General features: G+C 43.7%; 1 protein-coding gene across 7 annotated transcripts in view; it reads right to left on the bottom strand.

The window, feature by feature from the left end:
- The window catches only part of BCL2L13 (BCL2 like 13), a 102,306-nt gene that overhangs the window by 59,676 nt on the left and 22,946 nt on the right, over positions 1-19,684 (bottom strand). Inside the window, exon 1 of one of the 7 annotated variants that reach the window (XM_030915005.1) lies at positions 5,382-5,519. The exons of the other annotated variants lie outside the window; for them this stretch is intronic. The gene's annotated coding sequence lies outside the window, so the exon portion shown is untranslated. Of the gene's footprint in view, positions 1-5,381; positions 5,520-19,684 lie in introns of those variants that run through there. 7 annotated transcript variants of the gene reach the window in all.

Genomic DNA, 19,684 nt, shown 5'->3' on the forward strand with positions numbered 1-19,684 from the left:
AGGATAGTCTTGATCTCCTGACCTCGTGATCTACCCACCTCGGCCTTCCAAAGTGCTGGGATTACAGCCATGAGACACCATGTCTGGCCGACATTGACAACATTTTCTACTGCATTTCTGTGTCCTATGTTATAAAGCTCTAAATGGGAAAAAAGAAATCTTTTAAAGAACTATTTTCCAACCAAAAGAAACTAGTATCGCTTCTAAATTATAGGGGGGAAAAGACTCCTGGAACTAAGTATGCCCTCTGTTTTATAGTGTGTGTGTATATACATGTATATGTATATATGTATCTGTATATATGTGTATGTGTATATATATGTGTGTGTATATATGTATGTATATATGTATTTGGCTTTGCCAAGAACCAGATTCACAGTTCAGCTCTAGTATAATTGTAGAGGATCTCACAGACTACTTACTTATCTATGATCTGTTATTCCTACTATAGACGTACAATTTTCCTACTCCTGATTTTTTTATTTACCATTTAGATTTTTCCATTATGCATCATTATAAGCCACATTAAATTATATGTGATAAGGAATTTTCTTTAAAAGTATTACAATTTTCATCCAGTATGAACTCACTGCCAATTTCTCACTATCTAACAAAACAAGCCAGATGTGGTACCATGTTATAGTCCCAGGTAGTTGGGAGGCCTAGGCAGGAAGACCCCTTGAGCTCAGGAGTTTGAGGCCATAGTGTGCTATAATCATGCCTGTGAGTAGTCACTGTACTCCAGCCTGGGCGACATAGCAGGAACCCATTACTTTTTTTTTGATACGGAGTCTCACACTGTTGCCCAGGCTGGAGTGCAGTGGTACGATCTCAGCTCACTGCAACCTCTGCCTTCCAGGTTCAAGCGATTCTCGCACCTCAGCCTCCCTAGTAGCTAGGATTACAGGCGCCTGGCACCATGCCTGGCTAATTTTCTATATTTTTACTAGAGACAGGGTTTCACTATGTTGGCCAGGCTGGCCTTGAACTCCTGACCTCGTGATCCGCCCACCTTGGTCTCCCTTAAAATGTGTAAGCCACTGTCCCCGGCCAGCAAGAACCTATTGCTAAAAAACAAAATAAAACAAACAAAAACCTCAAACATATTATTCTACATTTTTGCTTAACATAAACTGCCCTTCTGTTTCCTGATAATTCAAATTCTGTCTACCCTTGAAAAACCAGTTTAACTCTCTAATTCAAAATGTCTTCAATGACTACTATGTTCACAGGTCTATCACTGACCTTAAACATTTATACATTTAGTGTGTGCCACAAAGTTGAACATTTAAACATACATTATCCTATGCTGTTTGATGATGTTATACTTTATTATTATTATAATCAGATTACAAACACTTTGGGATATACTTCCTTTGTCCTAGACTTGTGTGAAACATGGACTAAAAAAATACTCAACTGCTTCATAGCTACCACTATCTACTACGATAAAGAGTTACAATGTATAGATGTATATGTACAGACAACAAGCTCATTGTATTCTCTATGTATACATGGTAACCTCGCTAGGGAGAGGAGATACTTAAAAAAACACACAATAAAATAAGAATTATAAATAAATTCAGAAGAATAAAAAAAAAAGTTCCCATTCCAGCAGGTGTAGCTTAAAAATACAAATAAATAAAAAATACAAAGTTATCAGTATATTTTGAGGCTAGCTCAAATAACAAAAGGTAAAAGAAATAAGGCTGGGAGCGGTAGCTCACGCCTGTCATCCCAGCACTTTGGGAGGCCGAGGCAGGAGGATCACGAGGTCAGGAGATCAAGACCATCCTGGCTAACACAGTGAAGCCCTGTCTCTACTAAAAACAGAAAAAATAAAAATAAAAAATAGCCAGGCGTGGTAGCAGTGCCTGTAGTTCTGGCTACTCGGGAGGCTGAGGCAGGAGAATGGCATGAACCTGGGAGGCGGAGCTTGCGGTGAGCCGAGATTGCACCACTGCACTCCAGCCTCGGCAACAGAGTGAGACTCTGTCTCAAAAAAGAAATAAAATGAGAAGTCGTATTACATCGGGCAAATATGAGAACAGACCAACTGCACAGATAGGAAGATAAATAGAGCATTTATTTATGGCGATGAATCATGATGGAGAATACTGAGAACCAGGAATGGAAAGAATAAGACCTTCACTATTACTTGCATACTTATGAGAGTTTAATCAGTGACTGAATCATAAAACTTTAAATTTAGGTTTATAGTCTGTAAAGGCTGTCAAGTCTATCCTTATTACATGAAGAATATGAGACTTCAGTGAATTTAATGACTAGCCCAAGTTCTAATAAATCACAGAGAAATAACATTAGAAACTACATATTCTGGTAAATAAAATTATTACTGACTCCCAGGACACATGACTATAATTTCTGATGCACAGTGACAAGGAATATATGAATGCTTTATCTGCCATCTGTCCTCTGCCCCTTTTTGGAAAATCTACATACCCAAAACATACATACACCCACACATCCAATCACACCACCATCAATACCACTACCATCCCACAAAGCAAATGACAAAAATGTCATGGTTACCATATGCCTCACTCACCCCACCAGATTAAAGAAAAGCAGCTGACTAGAGGAGAGCTTATTCTCATGAGACTAATGTGACGCTGATTACACACGACAAGTTGTCATACTTCATAATAAACCATGTGGAAAACCTAAACCAGAAAATGTCTGCTGCTGTTGGGACACAAAGGCTATTTATTTAGCTGACCAGTGACACAGATAGATTCAGTGATTTGCATTTAATTAATCCTCTCCACCTAGGTTTTCTAAATCACAGAGCTACACAGTAGGGCCAATGCTGCATAAATCCTGGACTATAAACTGAGAGACAAATATTTCAAAGATAAACAGACTTTAGCACACTAAATCCCACCCACTTCAGTTTCAAATGAAGCCAAGTGAGTCAGTAATCATTATATTCCAGCCCTGAAATTCATTCAGAGCTATCAAAGTGAATAGAAGATTAACAAGTTTAGCCAAGTTGAAAGAACTAGAGCTCCCAGAGCAAAATACTTTCTAAATCTATGGTTCCCCAAACTGGGGACACATTTAAATTACCTATAAAACACATTAAATTATAGATTTCAGGTCCTAGCATGCAGTATCTGGTCCTGTAGGTCTGGGGTAGAGCTCCATGATCTTTGTTTTAGCAAGTATTCAGGCAATTAGCCTTGCAAATAACACTCTAGACCGTGCAAATAATTACAATCAAATCAAAAAGGTACATTGAACATATAGACAGAATGGTTCAATTGTTCATTAAATAGCAAAAACAAATACCTCAAAATATACCTTACTGGACCAGCAATTAAGAAACCAGATGTTGGCTGGGCACAGTGGCTCATGCCTGTAATCCCAGCATTTTGGGGGGCCAAGGCGAGTGGATCACCTGACGTCAGGAGTTTGACGGCAGCCTGGCCAACATGGTGAAATCACATCTCTACTAAAAATACAAAAATTGGCTGTGCGTGGTGGCACGCTCCTATAATCCTAGCTACTAAGGAGACTGAGGCATGAGAATTGCTTGAACCCAGAAAGCGGAGGTTGCAGTGAGCAAAGATTGCACCACTGAACTCCATCCTGGGCAAGAGTGTGAGACTCTGTCTCAAAAAAAAAAAAGAAAGAAAAGAAACCAGATGTTTGGCCCTCCCACTTTGGGAGGCTTAGGCACAAAGATCACCTGAGCTCAGAAGTTTTGAGACCAGCCTGAGGAACATGGTTGAACAAACATCTCTACAAAAAAATAAAGGAACAAGATTTTTTTTTTTTTTAAAGACGTAGCCTCACTCTGTTGCCTGGAATGGAATGCATGGCGGGAACTCAGCTCACTCCAACCTCCGCCTCCCAGGTTCAAGCGATTCCCCTGCCTCAGCCTCCCGAGTAGCTGGGACTACAGGCGCGTGCCACCACTCCTGGCTAATTTTTTGTATTTTTAATAGAAATGGGGTTTTACCATGTTAGCCAGGATGGTCTCGATCTCTTGACCTCATGATCTGCCTGCCTCAGCCTCCCAGAGTGCTGGGATTACAGGTTGGAGCCACCATGCCCAGCCCTTTTTTTGTTTTGTTTTAAATAACCAAATTCCAGACAGCCAATCATGATCGCAGTTTTCATGTTCTAGTGTTACCATACCCCCTAAGCATCCTGCAGATTGGGAGACAGACTGATGGAGGACAGATCTGAGGGAAAAGAATGCAGAATTCCACCATGTACCACCCAAGGTCTGGCTTCACAGTGGTTGAGATCAATCATCTTCTGTTCCTGATAGAAAAGCTAAGATAAGAATGAAACAGTACACATCTCTGGAAATATTATGGCTCAATTTCAAATTGGGTTATACAAATCTGCCTTGAAAAGCTGACTTGAGCCGGTCGCAGTGGCTCACGCCTGTAATCCCAACACTTTGGGAGGTCGGAAATTCGAGACCAGCCTGACCAACATGGAGAAACCCCATCTCTACTAAAAACATAAAATTAGCCAGGCGTGATGGCGCGTGCCCATAATCCCAGTTACTTGGGAGGCTGAGGCAGGAGAATCACTCGAACCTGGGAGGCAGAGGTTGCAGTGAGCCAAGATCGCGCCACTGCACTCCAACCTGGGCAAAAGAGCGAAACTCTGCCTTTAAAAAAAAAAAAAAAAAAAAGCTGATTTGAGATGGCAGGACACCCCAAATTGATCTATACATTCAATGCAATCCCCATCAAAATTCCAACTATGTTTTTTCCAGAAACAGACAAGCCAATCCTAAAATTAATATGGAATTGCAAGAGACACAGAATAGTCAAAGAAATCTTGGAAAAGGAAGAACAAAGTTGAAGGGCTCACACTTCGTAATTTCAAAGTTTACTACAAAGCTACAGCAATAAAGATAGTATGGTATAACAACAGGTATACAGACCAATGGAATTGAATTGAGAGGGGAAAAATAAATCCATACATCTACGGTCTACTGATTTTTGAGAAAGGTACGAAGGTCAATCAAAGAGAGAAAGAATAACTTTTCAACGAATGGTGCTGAGACAACTAGAGATCACCATGTGTATTCATCCATTTTCTTTAGTTTATGAAAGAATACCTGCAACTGGATAGTTTATAAAGAAAAGGAATTTATTTCTCACAGTTCTGGAGGCTGAAAAGTCCAAGGTTGAGGGGCTGCCTTTGACCCCAGAGTCCCAAGGCAGCACAGAGTATTACATGGCCAGGGGGCTGAGCATGCTAATGTGTGAGCTCCCGGTCTTCCTCTTCTAATAAAGCCGCCGGTTCCACTCACATAACTCAGTAATCCATTAACCCACGAATGGGTCAATCCATCTGTAACCGCTACTATGCTTTGTTTAACCCCTCCAAACCTCATGTTGAGAGCTGGTCCCAAATGTTGGAGGTGAGGATTAATGGGAGCTGTTTGGGTCACGGGAGTGGATCCCTCATGGATGACCTGGTACCGTCCTCAAGGTTCTCAGTGAGTTCTTGCTCATTTAGTTTCTGCCGGAACTAGTTGTTAAAAAGAGCGTGGCACCTCCCTTCCTTTTCTCACTCGCCTCTTTTCCTGTCATGTGATCTCTGCATACATGAGCTTCCCCTTTTCACCATGAGTGGAAGCAGTTTGAGGCCCTCACCAGATGCAGACACCAGCGCCATGCTTCTTATACAGCCTCAAGAACCGAGAGTCAGGGCACCGTGGCTCACGCCTGTAATCTCAGCACTTTGGGAGGCCGAGGTGGGCGGATCACGAGGTTAGGAGATCCAGACCAGCCTGGCTAACACGGTGAAACCCCACCTCTACTAAAAATACTAAAACAATTAGCCAGGCATGGTGGCGGGAGCCTATAGTCCCAGCTACTCAGGAGGCTGAGGCAGGAGAATGGCGTGAACCCAGGAGGCGTAGCTTGCAGTGAGCCAAGATCGCTCCACTGCACTCCAGCCTGGGCGACAGAGCGAGACCCCATCTCACAAAAAAATAAAAAAATAAAAATAAATAAAAAAAGAAAGAAACAGGAGCCAAATAAACTTCTTTTCTTTATAAATTACCCAGCCTCAGGTATTCCTTTACAGCAATATAAATGAACAAGCACAAGGACAACGTGCTCAAGATGCAATCACCTCTAAAAGGCCCCGTCTTCTAATACTGCCACACTGGGAGCTAAGTTACAACATGAATTTGAGGAGACACTGAAACCACAGTACTATGCAGAAGAATTTACCTGAATCCCTACTTCAAACCATATGTAAAAATTAACTCCAAACAGATCAGGCCAGGCGCAGTGGCTCACGCCTGTAATCCCAGCACCTTGGGAGGTCGAGGCGGGCAGCATGAGGTCAGGAGTTGGAGACCAGCCTGGCCAACATGGTGAAACCCCGTCTCTACTAAAAATACAAAAATTAGCCAGGCATCGTGGTACACGCCTGTGGTGCATGCCTGTAATCCCAGCTACTCAGGAGGCTGAGGCAGGAGAACCGCTTGAACCCGGGAAGGTGGAGGTTGCAGTGAGCTGAGATAGCGCCACTGCACTCCAGCCTGGGCGACAGAACAAGACTCCATCTCAGGAAAAAAAAACAAAAACAACAACAACAAAGAAACAGATCAAAGACCTAAATTTAAGAGCTGAAACTATAAAATTCTCAGAAGGAAACACAGGTGAAAATGTACATGACCTTGTATTAGGTAATGGTTTCTTAGATAAGACACCCAAAGTATAATAAAGAAAACATAGACAGGCATGGTGCAGTGGCTCACGCCTGTAATCCCAGCACTCTGGGAGGCTGAGGTGGGCGGATCGTCTGAGGTCAGGAGTTCAAGACTAGCCTGGCCAACATGGTGAGACCCCATCTCTACTAAAAATACAAAAAATTAGCCAGACTTGGTGGTGTGCCCCTGTAATCCCAGCTACTCAGGAGGCTGAGGTGGGAGAATTGCTTGAACCTGGGAGACGGAGGTTGCAATGAGCCAAGGTAGCGCCACTGCAGTCCAGCTTGGGCAACGCAGAGAGACTCTGTCTCAAAGAAAAAAAAAAACAAAAAAACAAAAAAAGAATTGGTAACTACAAGCCTTTCCTCATGCTCTCAAGAAAAAAGAAAAAAAAAGAAAACACAGAGAAACTGGAATTCACCAAAATTAAAAATGTTTGTATGTCAAAGGATACTGCCAAGAAAGTAAAAAGACAAACTACAGCATGAATGAATATGTCTTGAAATCATGTATCTGATAAGAATCTGGTAATCAAAACATAAGAAGAATTCTTACAACTGCCCACTGTGGCTCACACCTGTAATCCCAACACTTTGTGAGGCCAAGGAGGGCAGATCAATAGAGGTCCGGAGTTCCAGAATAACTCGGTCAACATGGTAAAACTCCATCTCTACTAAAAATACAAAAATTAGCCAGTTATGGTGGCAGACACCTATAATCCCAGCTACTCAGCAGGTGGAGGCAGGAGAATCGCTTGAACCTGGGAGGCTGAGGTTGCACTGAGCTAAGACCACACCACTATACTCTAGCCTGGGCAACAGAGCTAGACTCTGTCTCAATAACAACAACAACAACAAAGACTTCTTACAACTCAATTTTAAAAAACCCAAAAAGGCTGGGTGCGGTGGCTTACGCCTGTAATCCCAGCACTTTGGGAGGCTGAGGTGGGCAGATCACCTGAGGTCAGGAGTTTGAGACTAGCCTGACAAACATGGTGAAACCCCGTCTCTACTAAAAATACAAAAATTAGCCGGGCATGGTGGTAGGCACCTGTAATCCCAACTACTCAGCAGGCTGAGGCAGGAGAATCGCTTGAACCCAGGCAGCGGAGGTTGCAGTGAGCCGAGACTGCGCCATTATTGCACTCCAGCCTGTGGGGGGGGGGGGGACTAACTAAAACTTGAGCTACCATATGATCCAGCAATCCCACTGCCAGGTATATACCCAAAAAAAGGAATCAGTACATCAAAGAGCTATCTGTACTCCTATGTTTGCTGCAGCACTGTTTACAACAGTCAAGGTTTGGAAGCAACCTAGGTGTCCACAAATAGATGAATGGATAAAGAAAATGTGGTACATATAGACAATGGAGTACTATTCAGGCATAAAAAAGAATGAGATCACCTGTAATCCCAGCACTTTGGCAGGATGAGGCAGGAGGATCACAAGGTCAGGAGTTCAAGAACAGCCTGGCCAACATGGTGAAACCCCGTCTCTACTACTCTAATACAAAAATTAGTTGGGCATGTTGGCACATGCCTGTAACCCCAGCTACTAAGGAGGCTGAGCTAGGAGAATTGCTTGAACCGGGACCCAGGAGGCAGAGGTTGCAGTAAGCCAAGATCATGCCACTGCACTCCAGCCTGGGAAACAGAGCAAGACCGTCTCAAAAAAAAAAAAAAAAAAAAGAACGAGGTCCTGTCACTGCAACAACACAACAACATGGATAGAGCTGGAGGTCATTGTGTTAAGTTAAATAAGCCAGGCACAGGAAGACAAACATTGCATGTTCTTACTTATTTCTGAGATGTAAAGAAACAACTGAACTCATGGACACAGAGAATATAAGGATGGTTACCAGAACTAAGAAGGGTAATGGGGGTCTAGGGAACAACAGGAGGTGGGGATGGTTAATGGGTTAAAAAAAAGAAATAAAGAATGACTAAGACCTACTATTCAACAGCCCCTTAATTGTACATTTGAAAATAACAAAGGGTAACTGAATTGTTCATAACTCAAAAGATAAATGTTGAGGGACGGATACCCCATTCCCTATGATGTGCTTATTTCTCATTGCATGCCTGTATTAAAGTATCTTATGTACCCCATAAATATATACACCTACTATGTACTCAAAAATTTTTAAAAATTAAAAATAAACCCGGGCGCAGTGGCTCAAGCCTGTAATCCCAGCACTTTGGGAGGCCGAGACAGGCAGATCACAAGGTCAGGAGATCGAGACCATCCTGGCTAACATGGTGAAACCCTGTCTCTACTAAAAATACAAAAAACTAGCCGGGCAAGGTGGCGGGCGCCTGTAGTCCCAGCTACTCAGGAGGCTGAGGCAGGAGAATGGCGTAAACCCGGGAGGCGGAGCTTGCAGTGAGCTGAGATCCGGCCACTGTTCCAGCCTGGGCAAAAGAGCGAGAGTCCAGTCTCAAAAAAAAAAAAAAAAATTAAAATTAAAAATAAAAATAAATTTTAAAATTAAAGTTAAAAATAAAACCACAATGAGATACACTCAATGAGATTACAGCACATCCACTAGAATAGCTATGCTGGCAAAGAGATGGAGAAACTCTTACATATATTGTTGGCAGGAAGCAAAATGACATAATCACTTCATAAGACAGTTTAGCAATTCCTTTTAAAACAAAATAAACTCTTTTTACCATATGACCCAGCAGCTGTGCTCCCTGGTATTAACCCAAATGAGTTGAAAACTTACATACACACAAAAACCTACAGGCGAACGTTTATTCATAATCGCCAAAACTCGGAAGAAACTGAGATGCTCTTCAAAGGTGACTCGATAAACTATGGCACATCCATACAACGTCATATTATTCAACAATAAAAAGAAATAAGCTACCACAATAAGGCACCACTTCACAACCTTTAGGATGGTTACTATTAAAAACACAGAAAACCAATGTTGGTGAGAATATGGAGAAATGAGAACCTCTGTACACTGCTGATAGGAAGGTTATTTATGCTGTAACATAGACGAATCTTGAAAATATTGTGCAAATATTGTTTGGCTGTGTCCCCACCCAAATCTCACCTTGAATTGTAATAATCCCCACGTGTCAAGGGTGGGGCCAGGTGGAAACAAACGAATCATGGGGGTGATTTCCCCCATACTGTTCTCATGGTAGTGAGTAAGTCTCATGAATCTGATGGTTTTATAAAAAGGGAGTTCCCCTGCACATGCTCTCAGGCCTGCCACCATGTAAGACGTGCCTTTGCTTCTTTTTTTGCCTTCTGCCATGATTGTGAGGCCTCTCCAGCCATGTGAAAGCGTGAGTCCATTAAATCTTTCCTTTATAAATTATCCAGTCTTAGGTATGTCATTATTAAAAGTGTGAGAACAGACTAATACAGAAAATTGGTACTGGGAGTGGGGCGCCACTATAAACATACCCAAAAATGTGAAGCAACTTTGGAAATGGGTAACAAATAGGCAGAAGTTGGAACAGTGTGGAAGGCTCAGAAGACAACAGGAAAATGTGGGAAAAGTCTGGAACTTCCTAGAGACTTGTTGAATGGTTTTGACCAAAATGCTGACAGTGATATGGACGATAACTTCCAAGTTGAGGTGGTCTCAGATGGAGATAAGGAACTTATTGGGAACTGGAACAAAGGTGACTCTTGCTATGTTTTAGCAAAGAGACTGGTGGCGTTTTGCCCCTGCCCTAGAGATCTGTGGAACTTTAAACTTGAGAGAGATGATTTAGGGTATCTGGCAGAAGAAATTTATGAGCAACAAAGCTTCAAGAGGAAGCAGAACATAAAAGTTTGAAAAATTTGCAGTCTGATGATGCAGTAGAAAATAAAACCCCATTTTCTGGGGAGAAATTCAAGCCTGATGCAGAAATTTGCATCAGTAACAAGGAGCCAAATGCTAATTGCCAAGACAATGGAAAAAATGTCTCCAAGGCATGGCAGAGACCTTCGAAGCAGCTCCTCCCATCACAGTCCTAGGAGGGAAAAATAGTTTCCTAGACCAGGGCCAGGGCCCCTCTTCCTGTGTGCAGCCTCTGGACTTGGTGCCCTGCATCCTAGCCACTCCTGCCGTGGCTAAAGGGGCCGAGGTACAGTTCGAAAAATGGTTTCAGAGGGTGAAAGTCCTAAGTCTTGGCAGTTTCCACATGGTGTTGAGCCTGCAGGTGCACACAAGTCAAGAACTGAGGTTTGGGAACCTCTGCCTAGATTTCAGAGGACGTATGGAAATGCCTGGATGTTCAGGCAGAGGTGTCCTGCAGGGGCGGAGCCCTCATGGAGAACCTCTGCTAGGGCAGTGCAGAAGGGAAATGTGGGGTGGGAACCTACACACAGAGTCCCCACTGAGGCACTGCCTAGGGGAGCTGTGAGAAGAAGGCCACTGTTCTCCAGACCCCAGAATGGTAGATCCACTGACATCTTGCACTGTGCGCCTGAAAAAGCCACAGACACTCAATGCCAGTCTGTGACAGGAACCAGGGGGGTGACTATATGCTGCAAAGTCATACAGGTAGAGCTCCCCAAGGCCATGGGAACCCACCTCTTGCATAAGCACAACCTGGATGTGAGACATGGAGTCAAAGGAGGTCATTTTGGAGCTTTAAGATTTGACTGCCGGCTGGGCACGGTGGCTCACGCCTGTAATCCCAGCACTTTGGAAGGCTGAGGTGGGTGGATCATGAGGTCAGGAGTTGAAGACCAGCCTGGCCAAGATGGTGAAACCCCATCTCTACCAACAAAAAAAAAAAAAAAAAAAAAAATGAGCTGGACGTAGTGGTGGGCACCTGTAATCTCAGCTACTGGGGAGGCTGAGGTGGAGTTTGCAGTGAGCTGAGATCGTGCCACTGCACACTAGCCTGGGTGACAGAGCAAGACTCTGCCTCAAAAAAAAAATAAAAATAAAAATAAAAAAAGATTTGACTGCCCCGCTGGATTTCAGACTTGCATGGAGCCCGTATCCCCTTCGTTTTGGCCAGTTTCTCCCACTAGAATGGGTATTTACCCATTGCGGGTACCTCCATTGTATCTAGGAAGTAACTAACTTGCTTTTGATTTTACAGGCTCATAGGTGAAGGGACTCACCTTGTCTCAGAGATGAGATTTTGGACTGAGGACTTTTGAGTAAATGCTGAAATGAGTTAAGAATTTGGGGGACTGCTGGGAAGGTATGATTGGTTTCCATATGTGAGGACATGGGATTTGGGAGGGGTCAGGGTGGAATGATATGATTTGGCTATGTCCCCACCTAAATCTCATCTTGAATTGCAGCTTCCACAATTCCCATGTGTTGTGGGAAGGGCCTGGTGGGAAGCAATTGAATCGTGGGGGTGGGTCTTTCTCGTGATAGTGAATAAGTCTCGCATAAGATCCCATGGGTTTTTTTTTTTTTGAGACGGAGTCTCCCTCTGTAGCCCAGGCTGGAGTGCAGTGGCGCAATCTCGGCTCGCTGCAACCTCCGCCCCTCTAGGTTTAAGCAATTCTCTGCCTCAGGCTCCGGAGTAGCTGGGATTACAGGCGCGTGCCACCACGCCCGGCTAATTTTTTTGTATTTTTAGTAGAGACGGGGTTTCACCATCTTGGTCAGGCTGGTCTTGAACTCCTGACCTTGTGATCCACCCGCCTCAGCCTCCCAAAGTGCTGGGATTACAGGCATGAGCCACCACACCCGGCCGATCTGATGGTTTTATAAAAAGGGGAGTTCCCCAGCACGCTCTCATGCCCGCCGCCATGTAAGAAGACGGGACTTTGCTTCTCCTTTGCCTTCCATCATGATGTGAGGCCGTCCTAGCCATGTGGAACTGTGGGTCCACTAAATCTCTTTCCTTTATAAATTACCCAGTGTCAGGTATGTCTTTATTAGCAGTATGAATACAAACTAATACGTATGTTAAGTGAAATAAGCCAGTCACAAAGGACAAATATGGTATGAGGTACCTAGAATATTCAAATCCACTGAGAAAGACGTAGGAAAGTGGTTACCAAGGGCTGGGAAGAGAGGGAAATGGGGAGTTGCTTAATGGTTGAGGAATAACAAACCAGTATCACAACTACATGTAACTGATTGTCACATTACAAATTAACAGAAATCAACTTACTCTTCTTCTGACCTCAGAAAGAAATGTCTTATTATAAAAATGCATGCTAATTACCACAATATCAAGGAGCCACATATTAATATATGCTAAATTGAACACGATAAAAGGTTATTATTTAGCAAGAGGACTTTTACTAGTCAGAATGTGTAATCTTGAATAGGGTTGACTATATTCAGCACAAAAATGCAGACTGGAAGACTAAACTAGTACTGGAAAAATGTACAAGAGTTAACTATTTACATAAAAGTCTGTACCCAGTACATGACTCAGTTAAAAAATAAAAGAGATGTAATGTGACAGAAATCCTGAGTCATCAATAACCACCTCCCTTAGTCACTTCTTCTAACATTTACTACTTCATGAACTTGAAACCAAACCCTATCTACATTATACCAATGAGTGCTCCAGCAGATCCTATTTATAACAGCATGGAATAGGAGTAAGTTCTACATCTCCCTTTAGATAGCAAACAGGATAGTGTAACAGCAGACAGCAATAAGAAAAATATATTTCCCTCCAAGTTAGCCTACAGCTGAGTGCGGTAGCTCATGCCTGTAATCCTAGCACTTTGGGAGGCTGAGGAGGGTGGATCACCTGAGGTCAGGAGTTCGAGACCAGCCTGACCAAGATGGAGAAACCCTGTCTCTACTAAAAATACAAAATTAGCTGGGTGTGGTGGAACATGCCTGTAATCCCAGCTACTCAGGAGACTGAGGCAGGAGAATCGCTTGAACTCGGGAGGCAGGGGTTGTGGTGAGCCAAGATTGCGCCATTGCACTCCAGCATGGGCAACAAGAGTGAAGCTCTGTCTCAAAAAAAAAAAAAGTTAGCGTACTAATGTCTGTATTTACATTGGGTTTACTTTTTTTTTTTTTTTTTTTTTTTTTTTTTTTTGAGACGGAGTCTTGTCTGCCGCCCAGGCTGGAGTGCAGTGGCCGGCTCTCAGCTCACTGCAAGCTCCGCCTCCCGGGTTCAAGCCATTCTCCTGTCTCAGCCTCCCGAGTAGCTGGGACTACAGGCGCCCGCCTCGTCGCCCGGCTAGTTTTTTGTATTTTTTAGTAGAGACGGGGTTTCACCATATTAGCCAGGATGGTCTCGATCTCCTGACCTCGTGATCCGCCCGTCTCAGCCTCCCAAAGTGCTGGGATTACAGGCTTGAGCCACCGCGCCCGGCCAACATTGGGTTTACTTTAAATGGTATTAAAAACATCCATATTTAAAAAACAAAACAAAATAAAAACTACAAAGCAAGCAAACTCTCACAGATATACAATGTTGAGGTGGAAAAAAATTCTGTCTGCAGAAGATGTCATCAAAATAGCCAACTAGAGATCCCCAAGGCTTGTCTCCTACACAGACCTAAATAAATAAATAAAACTCAAAAAAAATGGCCAGATGCAGTGGCTCATGCCTGTAATCCCAGCACTATGGGAGGCTGAGGTGGGTGGATCACCTGAGGTCAGGAGTTTGAGACCAGTCTGGCCAACATGGTGAAACCCCATCTCTACTAAAAATGCAAAAATTAGCCGGGCGTGGTGGTGGGTGCCTGTAGTCCCAGTTACTCTAGAGGCTGAGGCAGAAGAATCACTTGTACTTGGGAGGCAGAGGTTGCAGAGAGCTAAGACTGTATCACTGCAGACTCCAGCCTAGGCGACAAGAGTGAGACTCTGCCAAAAAAAAAAAAAAAAAAAAAAAACCTAAAAAAAAACACAACAGATCCCAAAGAAAACGAAATCTATAAAATGTCTGGAATTCAAAATAATGATCTTGGCTGGGCGCGGTAGCTCAAGCCTGTAATCCCAGCACTTTGGGAGGCCGAGACGGGCGGATCACAAGGTCAGGAGATCGAGACCACCCTGGCTAATACGGTGAAACCCCGTCTCTACTAAAGAATACAAAAAACTAGCCGGGCGACGAGGTGGGCGCCTGTAGTCCCAGCTACTTGGGAGGCTGAGGCAGGAGAATGGCGTAAACCCAGGAGGCGGAGCTTGCAGTGAGCTGAGATCCGGCCACTGCACTCCAGCCTGGGCGACAGAGCCAGACTCCGCCTCAAAAAAAAAAAAAAAAAAAAAAAAAACAAAAACAAAATAATGATCTTAAGAAAACTCACTGAGATACACGAGAATACAGATAGACAATTCAACAAAATCCAAAAAACAATACATAACCTTAATTGGAAATTCAACAAAGAGATAATATAAAAAACAACTAAACAGAAATCTTGGAACTGAAGAACTCAAAGAATAAAATAAAAACTACAATTGAGAGCTTCAACAATAGAATAGAACAAGCAGAAGAGTTTCTTTTTTTGTTGTTGTTGAGAAGGAGTCTCGCTCTGTCACCAGGCTGGAGTCCAATGGTGTGATCTCAGCTCACTGCAACCTCCACCTCCTGGGTTCAAGCAATTCTCCTGCCTCAGCCTCCGAGTAGCTGGGACTACAGACACACCACCACACCCAGCTAATTTTTGTATTTTTAGTAGAGACGGGGTTTCACCATGTTGGCCAGGATGGTCTCCATCTCTTGACCTCATGATCCACCCACTTCGGCCTCCCAAAGTGCTGGGATTACAGGCATGAGGCACTGGGCCTGGCCAAGCAGAAGAATTGCTAAATTTGAAGACAGCTGTTATGAAATAATCCAGTCAAGCAAACAAAAAAAGAATAAAAAGCCGGGCGTAGTGGCTCATGCCTGTAATCCCAGCACTTTGGGAGGCCAAGTGGGGGGGCAGATCACCTGAGGTCAGGAGTTCAAGACAAGCCTGGCCAATGTGGTGAAACCCCCATCTCTACTAAACATACAAAATGTAGCCGGGCGTGGTTGTGGGCACCTGTAATTCCAGCTACTTGGAAGGCTGAGGCAGGAGAATCACTTGAACCCGGGAAGCGGAGGTTGTAGTGAGCCGAGATTGTGTTAATGCACTCCAACCTGGCAACAGGAACAAAACTCCATCTCAAAAATAAATAAATAAATAAATAAATAAATAATAAAAGAATAAAAAAATGAAGAAAGTCTACACCTATGGAATGTGATTAAGCAAACAAATATTCAAATAATGGCAGTTTGAAAACAAAAAGAGATGGGAAAATGCATAGAAAACCTATTTTGTGAATTAATAGCTGGAAACTATTCAAGTCTTGAAAGAAATGTGGACATCCAGATCCAGGACACTAAAAAGGTCTCAAATAGACTCAACCAAAAAAGGTCCTCTCCAAAGCACAATACAGTCAAACTGTTAAAAGTCAAAGAGAGAATTCTAAAAAAGCAATTGTCAAGTCACAAAGGAATGAATCCCTATTAGGCCGGGTGCAGTGGCTCACGCTTGTAATCCCAGCACTTTGGGAGGCTGAGGTGGGCGGATCACAAGGTCAGGAAACCGAGACCATCCTGGCTAACATGGTGAAACTGTGGCTCTATTAAAAAATACAAAAAATTAGCCAGGCATGGTGGCAGGCGCCTGTAGTCCCAGCTACTCGGGAGGCTGAAGCAGGAGAATCACTTGAACCCGGAAGGCAGAGTTTGCAGTGAGCCGAGATCGCGCCACTGCACTCCAGCCTGGGCAACGGAGCAAGACTCCGTCTCTTTTAAAAAAAGAAAGGAAGGAATCCCTATTAGACAAACAGCAGATTTCTCAGAAGAAAATTTCCTGAGCCAGGAAGCTATTCTTAAGAAATGAAGGTGAGGGCCGGGCGCAGTGGCTCATCACGCCTGTAATCCCAGCACTCTGGGAGGCCAAGGCGAATCACAAGGTCAGGAGATTGAGACGATACTGGCTAACACGGTAAAACCCCCTCTCTACTAAAAAAGTACAAAAAAAATTAGCTGGGCGTAGTGGCGAGCACCTGTAGTCCCAGCTACTTGGGAGGCTGAGGCAGGAGAATGGCATGAACCCAGGGGACAGAGCTTCCAGTGAGCTGAGATCGCGCCACTGCACTCCATCCCGGGTGACAGAGAGAGGCTCCGTTTCAAGAAAAAAGAAATAGAAATGAAGGTGAAATAGTCTTTTGTAGACAAGCAAACTTTGAGAGAATTATTCACTAGACTGGCCTTACAAGAAATGGTCTAGGAAGTCCTACATCTGGAAGTGAAAGGATAATAACTACCATCTGAAAACACAAGTAAGGATAAAACTCACTGATAGCAAATTAAAAACTGAGGCCTGGGCTAGGCGGGGTGGCTCACACCTGTAATCCCAGCACTTTGGGAGGCTGAGGTGGGCGGATCACAAGGTCAGGAGATTGAGACCATCCTGGCCAACACGGTGAAATCCCTGTTTCTACTAAAAATCCAAAAAAATGGATGGGTGCAGAGGTTCACACCTGTAATCCCAACACTTTGGGAGGCTGAGGCAGGTGGATCATCTGAGGTCAGGAGTTCGAGATCAGATTGGCCAACATGGTGAAACCCTCTCTCTCCTAAAAATACAAAAATTAGCCAGGCATGGTGGCGCGTGCCTGTAATCTCACCCACTAAAGGGGCTGAGCCAGGAGGATTGCTTGAATCTGGGAGGCGGAGCTTGCAGTGAGCCAACATTGTGCCACTGCACTCCAGCCTGGGCAACAGAGTAAGACTCCGTCTCAATTAAAAAAAAAAAAAAAAAAATTTGCCAGGTGTGGTGGCAGGCACCTGTAATCCCAGCTACTCAGGAGGCTGAAGCAGGAGAATCGCTTGAACTAGAGATAGTGGAGGTTGTTGTGAGCCATGATCACACCACTACACCACTCCAACCTGGGCAACAGAGTGAGACTCCATGTCCAAAAAAAAAAAAAGGAAAAATGTAAAAGATAATAATAAAAGGAAATCATTCAAACACACAATAAGGAAGATGAAGTACAGAACATGTAAATATGAAATCTTTCAAATTAAAACTGAAAAGTAAAAATCACAATTGATTACAACTATATAAAACTGTATATACTGATAAAGATTGAAAACAAAAAAGAAGAACAGCTCCTCTGTGAGCGTGATGAGATTATAAATATTTGGTATCGCATGATGTTTTATGAGCTTTTAGTCATTTTGATATAATTTTGTTTAGATAGCCACCTATGTCAGGGCATTAAAATACGATTCAATTTTCAAAAGTAGAACACACCAACTAGTTACACTGAATTATTTACACTAGCTTTCTTAGGACACCATCTGTAATCCCTACTACTGAATTCCAACATTTCTGAATTCTTACTTCTACCCACTCTTAAGCTAGAATGGCAGCAGACAAACAATAGCTACCTCCATTGCTGCAGTAGAAATTTATGGATAAGAAGATTTAAGAAGGCCAGATGTAATAGCTCACCCCTGTAATCCCAGCACTTTGGAAGGCCGAGGCAGAAGGATCACTTGAGCCCACGAGTTTGAGACTAGCCTGGGCAACACTGCAAGACCCTGTCTTTACAAAAAATTTAAAAATTAGCTGGGCATGGTGGTACGCACCACCATACCCAGCTAATTTATTTTTATTTTTTGTAGAGGCAGGGTTTCGCCATGTAGGCTGGTTTTGAACTCGTGGGTTTAAGTGATGGGCCTGCCTCGGCCTCCTAAAGTGTTGGGACTACAGGTGTGAGCCATGACACCAAACCTGATGTTATATTCTAATGAAGAAGACTAATTCAGGTTTCAGTAAATGTTTTTTTGTTTGTTTTCTGAGATGGAGTCTTGCTCTGTCACCCAGGCTGGAGTGCAGTGGCACGATCTTGGCTCACTGCAACCTCCACCTCCCAGGTTCACGCCATTCTCCTGCCTCAGCCTCCCAAGTAGCTGGGATTACAGGTGCCCGCCACCACGCCCAACTAATTTTGTATTTTTAGTAGAGACAGGGTTTCTCCGTGTGGGTCAAGTCAGTCTCGAATTCCCAACCTCAGGTGATCCAGCTGCCTTGGCCTCCCAAAGTGCTGGGATCACAGGTGTGAGCCACCACGCCAGGCACATAATTATGCAGTTTGTCATAGTAAGTGTGAAATCTCTAAGGACAGATGGATTTCTACTTATTTACAAGTACATAGTACATGTTTACCTGTACTAATGCCAATCATTTAAAATAGCAAGGTCTCAAAAAGCATTAAAAGTAATTGCTTCTGAGGGGAAAGATTCAGCCCTTTGACTGTCAGCCACTTCAAGAACCTCTGGGACAGAGGTTCAACCTTTATCCTTCACCTAGAGAAATTTTATTATAAAAAGAAAAGTTCACAACACTAGCTTAAAGTTTTTTTAAAAGTACCATTTAAAAACTGAAATGTTGACCAGGCACAGTGGCTCACACCTGTAATCCTAGCATTTTGGGAGGCTGAGGCAAGTGGATCACGAGGTTGGGAGTTCAAGATCGGCCTGGCCAAGATGGCGAAACCCTGTCTCTACTAAAAATACAAAAATTAGCTGGGCGCAGTGGCAGGCACCTGTAATCCCAGCTACTGAGGAGACTGAGGCAGGAGAATTGCTTGAACCCAGGAGGCAGAAGTTGCAGTGAGCCGAGAACGTGCCACTGCACTCTAGCCTGGGTAACAAAATGAAATGTCCAGCATTATCTCCAGAGAAATTAAGAAAAAAGAAATGGGGCTGGGTGCAGAGGCTCATGCCTGTAATCCTAGCACTTTGGGAGGCCAAAGCAGGCAGACTGCCTGAGCTCAGGAGTTCAAGACCAGCCTGGGCAACACGGTGAAGACCTGTCTCTACTAAAAAAATACAAAAAAAAAAAAAAAATTAGCTGGGCGTGGTGGCATGCGTCTGTAGTCCCAGCTACTTGGGAGGCTGAGGCAGGAGAATTGCTTGAACCTGGGAGGTGGAGGTTGCAGTGAGCCGAGATCGTGCCATTGCACTCCCACCTGACGAGAGCGAGACTCTGCCTCAAAGAAGAGCAAACAAATAAGAAAAA

Source organism: Rhinopithecus roxellana, chromosome 13, assembly GCF_007565055.1.
Source record: "Rhinopithecus roxellana isolate Shanxi Qingling chromosome 13, ASM756505v1, whole genome shotgun sequence".
Classification (NCBI taxonomy): Eukaryota; Metazoa; Chordata; class Mammalia; order Primates; family Cercopithecidae; genus Rhinopithecus; species Rhinopithecus roxellana.